Here is a 13,615-nt window from a genome sequence, read left to right on the forward strand (position 1 = left end):
GGTTCAATCATCCTGCCTTATTCAGCTGCTCAGTTACTTCATATAACATTAGATTTAATTAGGTATAAAGATTTTATTTCATAGTCTCAATGTTAAAGGCACAAAAAACTATAAAAAGCTCCCAAAACATTATGAACAGATTTGAAATATAACCCATTGTAATATGAAATAAAAAATATATTTATTTGCTTTATATGGAAACACTAAGGTTTGTTTGTTTTATTACACTTTGGAAAGACAAGAGCTTATAACAGGTTTAGTGCAGAGTCTTCAGTGTGTTTCAAAAGTAGAAAAGTCAAACTAAAGCCCAGAAATGACGACTACAGGCCTGTGTATGACTTCCTACTAATCAAAGACATTACATTACAATAACTGCAGTACCTACTGATATAAGTTAATAACAGAAATACTTCAAGGTGCAGATCATCACTCTTTTTTGTCTCTTTGTGTCTTTGGTCTCTGGCTCATTCTTAAAGCTCTGCAGAAACAGCTGGACAGCAGCATCACTTCTCTCCAGATGTTGTTGCCCCTGGAGTGTTTTCCTCCACAGTAACGTTTGTGTCAGATCTGTCACTGACTGGAAACAAGAGAAATATGAGTTTGATGAGAAGCTTCACTGAATCTTCAGAGTCAAGATCAATTCATAAACAGACAAGATGAATATTTGATTAGACACTAATTAAAGTTCATACTGAAACATCATCAATGTTCATTAGTCAGGAGATATTGAGGAGACATGACATTTCATAATTGATATAATACAAATTAAAGTCTTCAAAGCAAATACATTTTATTTTATATATAAAGTCAAACTTACTGTTCACAGGTCTGAACCCTGAAACACAGATGAAAGATCACAGCATTACATATAAAAAATCTGAATTCATGAAAAGACAAGAAAACATTTTTACCTATTGTGAAGAAAGAATTTCACATATTGCTGCTTTGAATATAAAGGCAGGAGAGCAACTCTTAGCAAACACACTGTTCAACTTTTCTCCTTCAGATGAACCTGTGTGTTCAATCCAACACAGGAGTAAAAAAGGCTTCATGATGACTGAGAACATGTTTGTCCCTCACCGTTGTTTTTCTTCCTCCAGATGAAGAGTCCAGAGATGCAGGTGGCCAGGAGCAGCAGTCCTACAACAGCTCCAATGACAGCAGCTACAGGAAACTGTGGGTCACCACCTGGAACCAAAACACAACATTCACACTTTGTCTTTACCACTGGATGGAGATCAGTAGGTTTAGTTTATAGAATCCACTGTAGGTTTGACGTGTTTGAAACAGATCAGATGAAAAACATTTTAAAATGGATTCAGTCAAATAAACAGCAGTTTGACTTTATTTCAATTGTTTGTTTTTCCTTCAATACAGAGATAAGAACCTTGTTTCCTGCTCAGACGACGTCACTGTTCACAGACATTATCACTGAGTTGAATTGTCCTTGAAGATTAAGATTTAAAATCTGAGTCAAAAATCTGAGATTGACATCCATCCATCATCTATATCCACTTATTCCTAACCAGGGTCCCAGGGATCTGCTGGAGCCTATCCCAGCTCTCTCTGGGTGAAAGGCAGGGGTCCACCCTGGACAGGTCACCAGTCCATCACAGGGCCACATAGAGACCAACAACCTCACACACTCACACTCACTCCTATGGGCAATTTAGAGTCACCAATCAACCTGACATACATGTTTTTGGACTGTGGGAGGAAACCAGAGTACCTGGAGAAAACCCACACAAGCACAGGGAGAACATGCAGACTCCACACAGAAAGGCCCCTGATGGGTTTCAAACCAGGAACCTTCTTGATGTGAGGCAACAGTGATAACCACTAACCACTGTGCTGCCCTGAGTTTGACATGTTTGCCAGTTTGTCACTTTCATCATGATGACAACACACTCCACAATACATAAAGGTGTACCAAATAAAAAAGAATATAAATGAATTAATTATCTTTTAGGAAAGTTTATTTTAACCTGAACAAATAAAACTGAATAAAAATGAATGAACTGAATGTGTTTGTACCTCTTTCACGAGGATTTCCCCAGTTGGTCCTGATCTGGTCTTTGTCCAGTTTGGTGACGATGTGGTTCTTAACTCCAGAGAGCTGAAACACACAGTCGTACCTGCTCCAGTCTTCAGGTCTGACTGATGAAAGGTTCAGGTCAACCCTCATCTGGAAGGTCCCGTCCTTGTTGGGGAGGATCTCTCCGTGGTCCACGTCCTCATGAAGCTGCTCTCCATCTTTCCTCCAGAACAGGTCAGCTTTGTCAGGGTAGAAACCTGTAGCGTGGCAGCTGACTGGAGAGGAGGGGGTCTTCTGGAGGAGAGACACTGAGGGGAGGTCTGCACACAGACGGACAGACCATGGAAGAAATACTCAATTATTTTCTCTAACAAAAAAAATTACAAATACAGTAAAACTACACTCATATTGTTAGAATTATGATGTAAGTATCAAAGGACAAGTGCTCACTCTCCTCTGACTCAATATGACATTAGATTATAACAGATGTTTTAACTAATTTATATACAGTTACACCACCAGTAGTACAGTGCACATCACACCAAGAAAGTTGTGGGTTCAAAGCCTGTTCAACATTGATGCCTTTCTGTGAGCTCCTGAATTAAACTTCAAGGTTATAATAATTTTCTTTTCTTTATAAAGTCTGAAGTCAGGACCCACACTCCTGTGGCACTTCCTGTTCCCAGACTCTTATTTTGTATTACTTCCTGTCCCTTCAGCATTCCCTTATTGTTTCTGCCTTGACTTTGTCATTATCTCTGATTGAACCTGTTTGCTCTGCCTGTTCCAGGAATAAAACCCTGTAGTTCCTCCATCCTGCCTTTCTGATTTGTCTTCATTTAAGTCCACAGTTTGTTAGACCTGACAAGTCTTTGTCTACAAATTAACTAGAAGCTACAGTTACTAGTTCAATGTAGTCAGATTAAATCAACAGAAACATCTCAGTGGGGCTCACTGTGTCAGTTCATGTTCACTGTAACTGCACATTAGAAATTCAATATTCACATCATGACACTACATCAGGTCATGTGACTCTACCTGTTCTCTGCAGAGAGCTGCTCCCATATTTCAAATAGTTCTTCGACCACTGAGGACAAATGTTAGTGAGCAAGTAACTATTTCCTTTCAGTATAACTTTGTCTATGTCCCACTTGTGTTTGTAGGTTGCAGCCTGTTCTGCATAAACCCATGTCTGTGTCTTCACGTCAAATGATGCAAAATCTTCTCCATCATAACCAAAGTCATCATATCCATCAACCTCTCCAGTCTCTTCATCCCATTCATAGGTAACTATTTCCTGGAAAATACCTGAGACAGAGAAAGACAGAGACTGCAGTAAAAACCAGGATGATACTGTAACAGTCAGTTTTCAGCTGATATCAAACATTTACCAAAGACACTGAACCAGAAACCAACACGGACGACCCCCTTCTTTCTGAGTTCCATCAGAAATCATAGAATTTAAACTAAGAACATATATAACTGTGGACAAACGTGTTACTTGAAATGTTGGTGCATGTATTTAGAAACTGTAGGTTTGTGTGTGTAAAAACATGCAGATGTTGAGGGACATGTTTGTTGTGCTGTTAATACTTTTTGTCCTCCAGTGTGTGGTGGGGTATGAGGGACGGTTCTACAGATGATGTGGGGATGGAATTAGACTAATGATTAGTTTTACACTTTGATATGTAGTTTCTCAACATGCATTTATGTTCTGTGTCTACCAGGTAATAGAGTCATGCAAAATAAATAAATCATTGATTAACAAAACATGAAAATAAAAAAACATAAATTTACCTCCAGTTTGGTTGAAGTGTTGATTAAATCCTCAATCACAGCATTTGTAAGTTGAATGCCTCTCATGCAGCCATTAACATGCCATTCCAAGTGATCAGGTTCATCTTTAATTAACTTTTCAACCCAGTCCTGTCTGGGTTCAACAGTTTTACTGTCACTGTCATAGCAAATCACCTCAACTCCATCAACCATTGACACAGCCACAAACTCTGGGAAGGTCTGTAGTCCAGGTGATGTAGTGACAAAATATTTCAGAGAGTGTTTCACTGTAGGACAAACCAAAGGTTTCAGGTCAGACATTTTGCAATTAAATCAATTCAATTTTGATTTATAATCACTTCTCAATTCTTTGAGCAGAGCAAACTTTCATTTTCTGTTTAGTCACTGCAGGACAAAGAAATAAAAAGTTGTATCTACTTTCTAAATCTTTATTTACACATTATCTAACATATCTGGAATAGGTTAGCTGAGTGCAGAAGTACTTTAACAACAATGCTGTGTTGAAAATTAAAAGTAAAATAAAATATCAATCATCAAAACAAAGAGAATCAGGTTCAGGTGGAGCAGGTATGAGGAGCGAAGAGTGAAGCGTCTGAATCTAAAAGAAAAAGTGGCTGCTGATGTTCACAATCCACAACGTCCAAAGAGAAACTACGGGGCCAAACGCTGAACCAACACCGCAATCAAACAAATGAGTTTGGAGACATAAATGTTACAACTGGATTTTAATGTGGATCTTACCTGAATGTGCGACAGGAAGCAGAAAAAGCACAAGAACAAGCTCCATCGTCTCCAGACGGAGGAAACTTCGAGGTACAGTCTGTCAGACGATCATCTATTAAAGGGGCAGGGCAGCAGAGAAACGCGTCCACTGCTCATTTGTACTATTAATTGGTCAATGCGCCCTGAGAGCAGAGTGAAGTCTGATTCACCGTTGAAACAACAGACGTCACAATATGAACTTTTCAACGAATGAATTATGGTCATTTCGTCAGCGTTGAAAAAGCACTGAAGTACCCTACGGATTTTGAAATATGAATCAATGTTGATATCACAACTGTTGTATTGTAGCTTTGAATGTTTATTAAACCGTCACTTCAGTTTTTATTCTTCATCTTATTTTTACACTCTCCCAGTTTGGGGGTTTCAGCCTGAAAGCATACTACTGCTAGATAAAAGAGCCTGCTGGCTGTAACAGCACCCAACATCCTCAAAACTGTAAATTCTGATTAGTTTTTAATTAGATGGATTGTCGTGATATTAAATACAAACAATACATTTTTTGCAATTTTCTCAGATGTGGTTAAGTTGCCTATATATGGCAGGATTTTGGAATAAATAGGTGATGCAGTTTGTTTTACTTTGCTTGCTTTATAAGTAGCTACATTATTTTGTGCTTTATGGGCCCAAATGAACTATCCCCACTGTCAACAGTTCCCCAACAGGAAAAAATGATTGTAGGCTATTTTATAACCGCATTAACTAAATCAATAATAGCTTTGAGAATGCAGATGGAGAAGTACAGAGAAGGCCAGAAGGAGCTGCATTGTGTCTTTGTAGATTTGGAAAAAGCGTATGACAGGGTGCCGAGAGAGGAGCTGTGGTTTTGTATGAGGAAGTCTGGAGTGACAGATAAGTATGTTCGAGTGGTGCAGGACATGTATGAGAGCTGTAAGACAGTGGTGAGGTGTGCTGTAGGGGTGACAGAGGACTTCAAGGTGGAGGTGGGACTGCACCAAGGATCGGCTTTGAGCCCCTTCTTGTTTGCTGTGGTGATGGACAGGGTGACAGATGAGGTTAGACAGGAATCTCAGTGGACCATGATGTTTGCAGATGACATTATCATCTGTAGTGAGAGCAGGGAGCAGGTGGAGGAAAATCTAGAGAGGTGGAGGTTTGCTCTGGAAAGGAGAGGAATGAAGGTTAGCCGCAGTAAAACAGAGTACATGTGTGTAAATGAGAGGGACTCAAGTAGAACGGTGAGGTTACAGGGAGTAGAGGTGAAGAAGGTGAAGAAGGTGGAGGATTTTAAGTACCTAGGGTCAACAGTCCAGACCAACGGAGAGTGTGGAAAAGAAGTGAAGAGACGTGAGCAAGCAGGTTGGAACGGGTGGAGGAAAGTGTCAGGTGTGATGTGTGAAAGAGTGTCAGCAAGAATGAAAGGAAAGGTGGACAAGACAGTGGTGAGACCAGCAATGTTGTCTGGTTTAGAGACAGTGGCACTGAGACAAAGACAGGAGGCAGAGCTGGAGGTAGCAGAGCTGAAGATGTTGAGGTTCTCTCTGGGAGTGACGAGGATGGATAGGATCAGGAATGAGTCCATCAGAGGGACAGCTCATGTTAGATGTTTTGGAGAAAAAGCCAGGGAAGCCAGACTGAGATGGTTTGGACATGTTCAGAGGAGGGACAGTGAATACATTGGTAAAAGGATGCTGAGGTTAGAGCTGCCAGGAAGGAGGCCTAGAGGAAGACCAAAGAGGAGGTTCTTGGATGTGGTGAAGGAGGACATGAGGATAGTTGGTGTGGGTGAGGAGGATACAGAGGATAGGGTTAAATGGAGGCAGATGATTCGCTGTGGAGACCCTGAAGGAGCAGCCGAAAGGAGAAGAAGAAGAAAGAAGATTAACTAAATCAATAATAACCCTGCACAGGCTCATAAAGACAAAGTAGTTAACAACCTGTTAGTTATATCGTCTCTCATAGCAAATATAAAGATGGCAATGCACGACTTCATACAGTAAATGCTTTAATTAAAACATAAAGGCAACGTTAACAAAGTTTGCCTCATACATAGAATAAAGTAAAAACGTTTTGTCTCCAGTTCCGATGTGAACTGTCGAAACTCTCTTAACGTAACGCTCCATCTGTAATTTGCATACGATACAGTGCACACCCACCTCTTGACGCCCGACCCACAGCTCACACAGACACAGCTGTAGCTACGAGGGCGACCCCTGCCATTGGCTGTGGCTACAGCTGGAGCTCGGCCTCTCTCCAGAAGAGACTGATATTAGTTTGTAAATGAGTTACCAGACAATGCTTTGGGAGATGATAGTTACATCCATACTGAGGCAAATCTATGTTAAAGCTGTTCTGAACTGTCATGTTATTTGCAGTGTAAGTTTGTGTTTTGAATACGATGTTTGATTGTTTAAACAGAATTAACATGTAATGTCTAAACAGCACTAGGTTATAGTTCAGTGACTTATGCCGTGTGAAATTAGAGCTCGACTACAGCTCAACTGTAGACGACATAAGTGTTGTTGCTGACCTTTCTTTATGTTTGTACAGTTAGTATAGGTATTTGGAGACATTAACCAGTGTTGCCCCAGTTTGTATAGGTGTCCTCCATCCTGTACCTGTAACAATACCCAAGTTCAAAAGAGTCAGAATAAGAAACTAAGACGCATGGAAGTTGTAAGTTAAATGACTTGACAGGTCTGAGCCTGAGTTCAGGTTGTCTGAAGGGGCAGGATGCTGTTATAGCACATTACACTATGTTAGGTTGGTTCTGTGAAGATCTGGAACAATAAAAAGTAAATACATCAGGAAAATCAAAAGAAAGTCAGAAGGATGTGTGTCACCAAAAGATGTAATGATGTCATTTTTGGCAACGTGACAGGAGTGAAAGGTCCTTCAACTTATTCTGTTGCCATATTATCACTGGTTAAGTTGAATGTCCATGGCAGGACACACAACTTGTGGTGGACAGGTCCAGGCTCCAAGTATAGATATGGGCACAGAATGGTTATTGAATAATCTGTATTTGTTTAGCTTTTTCATGTTTAGTGAATCTCTTCTACTCAGTCTCTCATAACTTCTCATAATCTCTGGTTTCATTAGAAACCTGCTTAACCTGCTTAACATGAATTCATTTTCTTTTTTCCATCAACCAGTTGTAAAGTTGTTAGAAGCATCTTTTACAGAGGTGTTGGCAGCTGTTTCCTCCCTACGTCAGAGTTTGTGCTGAGCTAAACTGGTCTGGGAACTAACTCTGCTCAGAGTCTGGTCTCTATGGTCTCATCTAAGTCCTCTGTAAAACACTGACTGGTCAAGTTACTGCAACAACAGTCACAGAGGAGAAAGAGCCAACAAACCTGAACTTCTGATAATGTGGAGTGATATTGAAAAGAAAACAGAACAAAAAGGAAAGAAAAATACAACTGAGTTTGACATTGACATTTGATATTAATTTCTGATTATTGATGTGCCAAACGTTGCTGAGCCTTCCTGTGGAAGTCCAGTATTCATGTTTAATGACGTTTTGTCCCATCACTGGGCCCTGCAGTGGGTTTCAGGCTGAACCCTCTGACAGGTGATGTTTAGACAGCTCCATGTCATTGTTATGGTCTGCACAATAGTCCAGTCACCTCCACTGTTTGTCTGGTTCCATCCAGTTTTACCAATAGTCACTAATTAATAATCCCTGTGGTCTGAGAAACTGTTCGCCCCATATTTCATCAAAGAAAACAGCAGGGTTTCAATAAACTATCACAAGATGTGTTTTGAGCACTACATTCACTGTCTACATGTCCACAAAACTGAAATTCATGTCATTATTATAAAATCATGAAAAAAAGAATTATATTCAGAAATGACCCCAAACGCTCATTTATCTTTATTAAAAAGTGTTAAACTGTTCGGTTCATTCTTTTAACAGATACACTCAGAGGATGAACCTCAGTAGGTTATAGAGAAGTTTTACTTGCAAAGAGCAACGGTCAAACAGCAAGAGAGTCACTGGCTGTAGAAGACCAGCAGATCAATATGATACAAAATAATGTCATGTGGACAGAAAGGGGAGGCAGTTTCCCACAGCAAGACACCAGAGTTTTGGAAGACAAGAGTCTTTATCAAATGGTCTTGGTTAGAGCAAACTGTTCTCACTGAAAGCAAAAATTATATTTCTACAATACACAACAGGCCCCATTCAGCAGTGTTTCAGTTATACTAAAGTAAGGTGGATTAGACCACAGGAGGTTAAAACATTTTCAGTTTCTCTGACATAAAACTTATTGAATCAATGTAAAATGAATGAAATAAAATCAAACAAATATAAATGTAAAGCCACATAATGACACACATGACCAGCTGTTGACTTTTTTCATCCTACATGAGGAAACTCAGGTTTCTGGATTCAGTCTCTCAGAGAGCTCAGAGCTGTTACCAGGAGCTGTAAATTCAGAAACACTCTGTTAATCCACTAATCCTGCAGTGAACAGTTCATCTGTACAATAATCTGAAATCATTTTAAATCTACAGCATAAAGTGAGTCACATCATTTGAAATAGAATAAAAGTTTTACTTACGAGATGGAGGGTCTTTGGCTAAAATCAAAAGGAAAGAAAACCATTTCAGGATCAGTGTTAAATGTCAGAATATCTTTCATCATCTTATCCCAGTGAATCTGATCCCTTCTTCTACTCACTCAAACTGAAAAATAAACCCATTAGTAGTATATAATGGTTTATGTGGCGGGGGCTATTAAGGGGGGTCACTTTTTATGGCCGTTATTTATGACAGTCATAAAGATAATAAACCATAAAATCGTCGTCACGCTCTCCACCCACCGGGCGGCGCAATTTTCCTATTGGTCATGACGTTACTCATGGGCTGTGTCAGTTACGTTGTATAAATGTAGGTGTATGTGGGTCATTCAGTATGATTTTATCTAAGTTCGACATCGAGCAACCATGGGCAGCAGCGGAATCTCTAGTGACGTCGTTATCAGGGGCGGATGCGGCGGTGGGCGCGTCGACGGAAACGGTGACAGGGCGCATGCGTCGTGTGACCTAGGTACGTGTCCCGCGATCATTCCTGGCGCGCCAATCAAACGTCGTAGAAGGCATGTGTCTGACGATGCTGCAGGCCCCCGCGTTTGGCTGTACGAGGGATCGCTAGGGTATGTTTACGAGTTTAAATATAGTGAGGGGAGGGTAGTGTTTCTCGGGGAAAATGTGTGTACCGGGGAGCGGTGGGGTCAGGGAGGGTCGCGGGCTATGACTGTGGAGGACTGGCTGATATTTCGCACTGAGATATGTACCGATCTCAACCACCGAGGCGCTGAGAACGATACATAGGCCTATGTCATACAGTGGGCCAGTCCTGACAGTCAGCAGTTATTCAGGGTATTCGCCAATCGTTTTGATGCGCACGCGTCAGATTTCACTCTGATAAGAGTGTGTGATGACAGAGAGCAAATCGTATCGCGGCGTAACCATACAGAGTGGGACATACACCCATATCCGGTGTGGTCTGGCGACAATATCTCATGGTTTAAGGACTTCTATTTTATCCAGTGGGCTGACTGGTGGGGCCTGCAAGATGTGTTCGCCAAGATTGACAATGCAATCGGTGAGGACGAGGGTATCTCAGATGCTAGTGGGGTTAGGAGATGCTTGCTTTATGATGACGTGGAATTTCCTGAGGAAATGTGTCTCTCGCCTGCTGAGCAAGGTGCGACCCAGAGCCTGTGAGACAGGACGGTAAGAATCTGCAGACCTATGCGGGGGTCAGGTGTGTGTGTGTGTGTGTGTGTGTGTGTGTGTGGGGTCAATAGTGTTTAACGTTGTATTTCATATTTTCTAAAAAATAGAGATCGACGGGCCCATGACTCTGGAGGCGGAGCAGGAATTGTATCGCTGGATTCACCCAACATCAACGCTGCGCCCCAGAGATGAAGAGGAGTCAGCGGCCTTTGTAAAGATGATGGAGAATGGAGTGGTGCATTTGCTGTACAGAGCGTTAGCTCAATGCTGGATCGACCGGGAGAAATGGTGTCGGGCCTGCGAGGTTGACTGTCTGTCCCAGGAAAACCACGAGTGTCTTTACGGGTTCCCTGCAGAATTCATGGAGCGTCGTTTTGACTTTGTTTTGGAGAAGCTGTGGTCGGCCCGCTTCATTCCTGCTCTCGCTGCATACCTGCGCAAGAATGGGATGGCTGTCGAAAACGCCAGGATCGCAGGGGCTGCTGAAGTTATTCTGCAAAACCAAAAGACCTCAGAGAAACGCATCAAACCTGAAGAAGTCTGGGGCTTCAAGAATTTTGCTGAAATTGAAAATCTGTCAGTCCTCGTGGACACCTGGGCCGCAGGGGTAGTGTGAAAACAGCATTGTACCAAGTCTATCCGTTGTTATTGTGTTTTTTTCATTAAACGCCACTGTATTCATTAAATATCTGTGAAGCTCTCCATCATTATATGTTTTGATGTTTGTTCATTCATTGTGTATGTTTTATCATATAATACTGTCTGATATTTGTGAAGCTCTCCATCATTAAACGCCACTGTATTCAATCATTAACACTGTGTGGGTACCATGCTGATGATTGTGAATAAAAAAACATGAGCATTGAAAAGAAACTAGTCATTATTTTACACGATGGAGGGGGTGATGCACAGAATTTATCATGATCCATCCCACCCCGGTGGGCTATCAGGCATTAATAAGCTGCGCAATGCAGTTAGAGTAGACGTAGGGGCTAATCCTGCATTATCTGATGTCAAAAAATATCTATGGGGACAAGATGCTTACACTTTACACGCACCCAGCAGGAAAAATTTCCCCAGGCGACGAGTGTTGGTGGGAGGGATAGACCGACAGCATCAGTGTGATCTTGTGGATATGAGCGAATATGCTGCAGAAAACGATAAAGTGCGCTATCTATTAATGTGCATCGATGTATTTTCAAAATATGCATGGGTTCGCTGTCTAACATCAAAGAGCGGGCCTGTTGTAGCTGACGCATATAAGACCATACTCGATGAAGGACGAGTGCCACTTAGGCTGCAGACTGACCATGGGACAGAGTTTCACAACCGTCACTTTAAACAGTTGTTGAAAAAGCACAACATTGTACTCTTCTCTACATATAACGAAACTAAAGCCAGCGTCGTGGAGAGGTTTAACAGAACGTTTAAAGGGCGGATGTGGCGTTATTTAACAGATGTTAATTCACGAAGATATATTGATAAAATAGACGATCTGGTGAGGTCATATAACTCGGCATATCACAGGTCAATTAAAAGATCCCCAGTATCTGTGAATAGAGAAAATGAGAAAGAGGTGATCAAGACGCTGTACAGGACCAAGGATGAAATCCGCCCGCAGCCATTCAAATTTGAGATAGGCGACACAGTAAGGATTTTAAAACATAGAGGGGCGTTCAGAAAGGGGTACCATCAGACATTCACAGATGAAATTTTCACTATAAAAGGACGCCGACCGACAACCCCCGCTGTTTACAGCCTTCAGGATTTATCTGGCGAGTCTGTGAAAGGGGGGTTTTATCAGGAGTAGCTGCATCCGGTGATTGTAGATCCTAACAAACCCTATAAGATAGAGGAAATAAGAGCCAGATGCCGTGGCAAGTTTCTAGTAAAATGGCTCGGATGGCCCGAGAAATTTAACACCTGGGTGGATGGCAGAGATATCCAGAACATCTGAGAGAGAGATAAGCACCATAGGACAGTGCGGTCACGCTGTAATCAAGAGCGATCCCGGCGCCATCACCCTACAGCACTGTCAACTATCAAAACCTGGGTGGGTGGATTAACACCTACTGTGATCAGAGGCTTGAAGGATCAAAAGGAACATTTGTAAACAGTAGAGTGTCAGCATGGAGAAGCGTCGGACTGAAAGCTTCCATGTAACTCTCCCAAGTAACGCATCGACAAAATTATATCCCAACAACAAGATTTGGTGTTACAGGGTACACTTAGCCAAGGCAACACAACTGGACGACACGTATGAAGTGGGGCTTTCAGAAATACAGTACCCCACGACGTGGCGCAGCTTCCCCAAAGATGACGCATCTATTTTGATAAAAGCAGCAAGAACCGGGAAGGAAAATACCATCACAATTCCTGTAGGACATTATGACAGTGTGGACAGAATAGCACAAGAATTCAACAACGCGTGTGCGCTAGACCCAGGCACTATGTTTATAAAAATGCGCTACAATCAGATTTCACACAGAGTCCAAATATCTGGTGCTGAAGGCCTGGTGCTGAAATTTAAAGGTCGGCTTGCCAGGATACTGGGGTTTGATCCGGATGAACCAGCCCATAGTATCCCGACCTGGGCGAGAATATTCACAGCACCACACCCTGCGGATATCCATGCAGGATTGTATAATATCTTTGTATATTCAGACATTATCGAACATCAGCTGGTGGGTGACACGTGTGCCCCATTACTCAGATGCGTTAATATAACAGCGGAGAAACGAGGGAAAATACACACAGTCCACTTTGACAAGCCAGACTATACACGCCTCGCCAAACACCGGATCGATTGCATAGAGCTGTCGTTGAAAAACGACCAGGACGAACACGTCCCTTTTCTCTTTGGAAAGGTTATCGTGAAATTACATTTCCACCCTGTGAGACCATGATGAGGTGCCCATACACGCCCGATAACGGTGACAGGCTGCTGAGATATTATCAGAATCAGGCCGGTGGAGAGCTGCACGGGTTCGCGGGGGCCCACACCCAGTACGGGAACGGGCTCGGTGGGTTATTTCGGAACCTGTTTAGATGGGCGGTTCCGCTGCTCAGAAACGGTTTTAACCTCGCAAAGCCGCATTTAAAATCAGCAGCGGCTAATATTGCAGGAGATGTAATGAGTAATATTTCACGCAAGTTGATGAATGGGAAGCAGGAGGGGGGAGGTGTTGCTCTGTATAACCCACGGAGCCTTAAACGACCTCCTGGGGAGCCGGCTCACAATCAGAGCAAAAAGGCGCGTAAAACAGCTAGTGGCTCTGTCAGACGGGGCAGAAAG

At 42.2% G+C, this 13,615-nt stretch overlaps 2 pseudogenes; both read right to left on the minus strand.

Annotated features, from left to right (window-relative positions):
- Window positions 1-209: 209 nt before the first annotated feature.
- LOC113126010 (major histocompatibility complex class I-related gene protein-like) lies at window positions 210-8,914 on the minus strand (annotated as a pseudogene).
- Window positions 8,915-8,937: 23 nt separating this feature from the next.
- LOC113126015 (major histocompatibility complex class I-related gene protein-like) overlaps window positions 8,938-13,615 on the minus strand; it is a 30,922-nt pseudogene continuing 26,244 nt past the window's right edge.

The sequence above is a fragment of the Mastacembelus armatus genome, chromosome 11 (genome assembly GCF_900324485.2).
Source record: "Mastacembelus armatus chromosome 11, fMasArm1.2, whole genome shotgun sequence".
Lineage (NCBI taxonomy): Eukaryota > Metazoa > Chordata > Actinopteri > Synbranchiformes > Mastacembelidae > Mastacembelus > Mastacembelus armatus.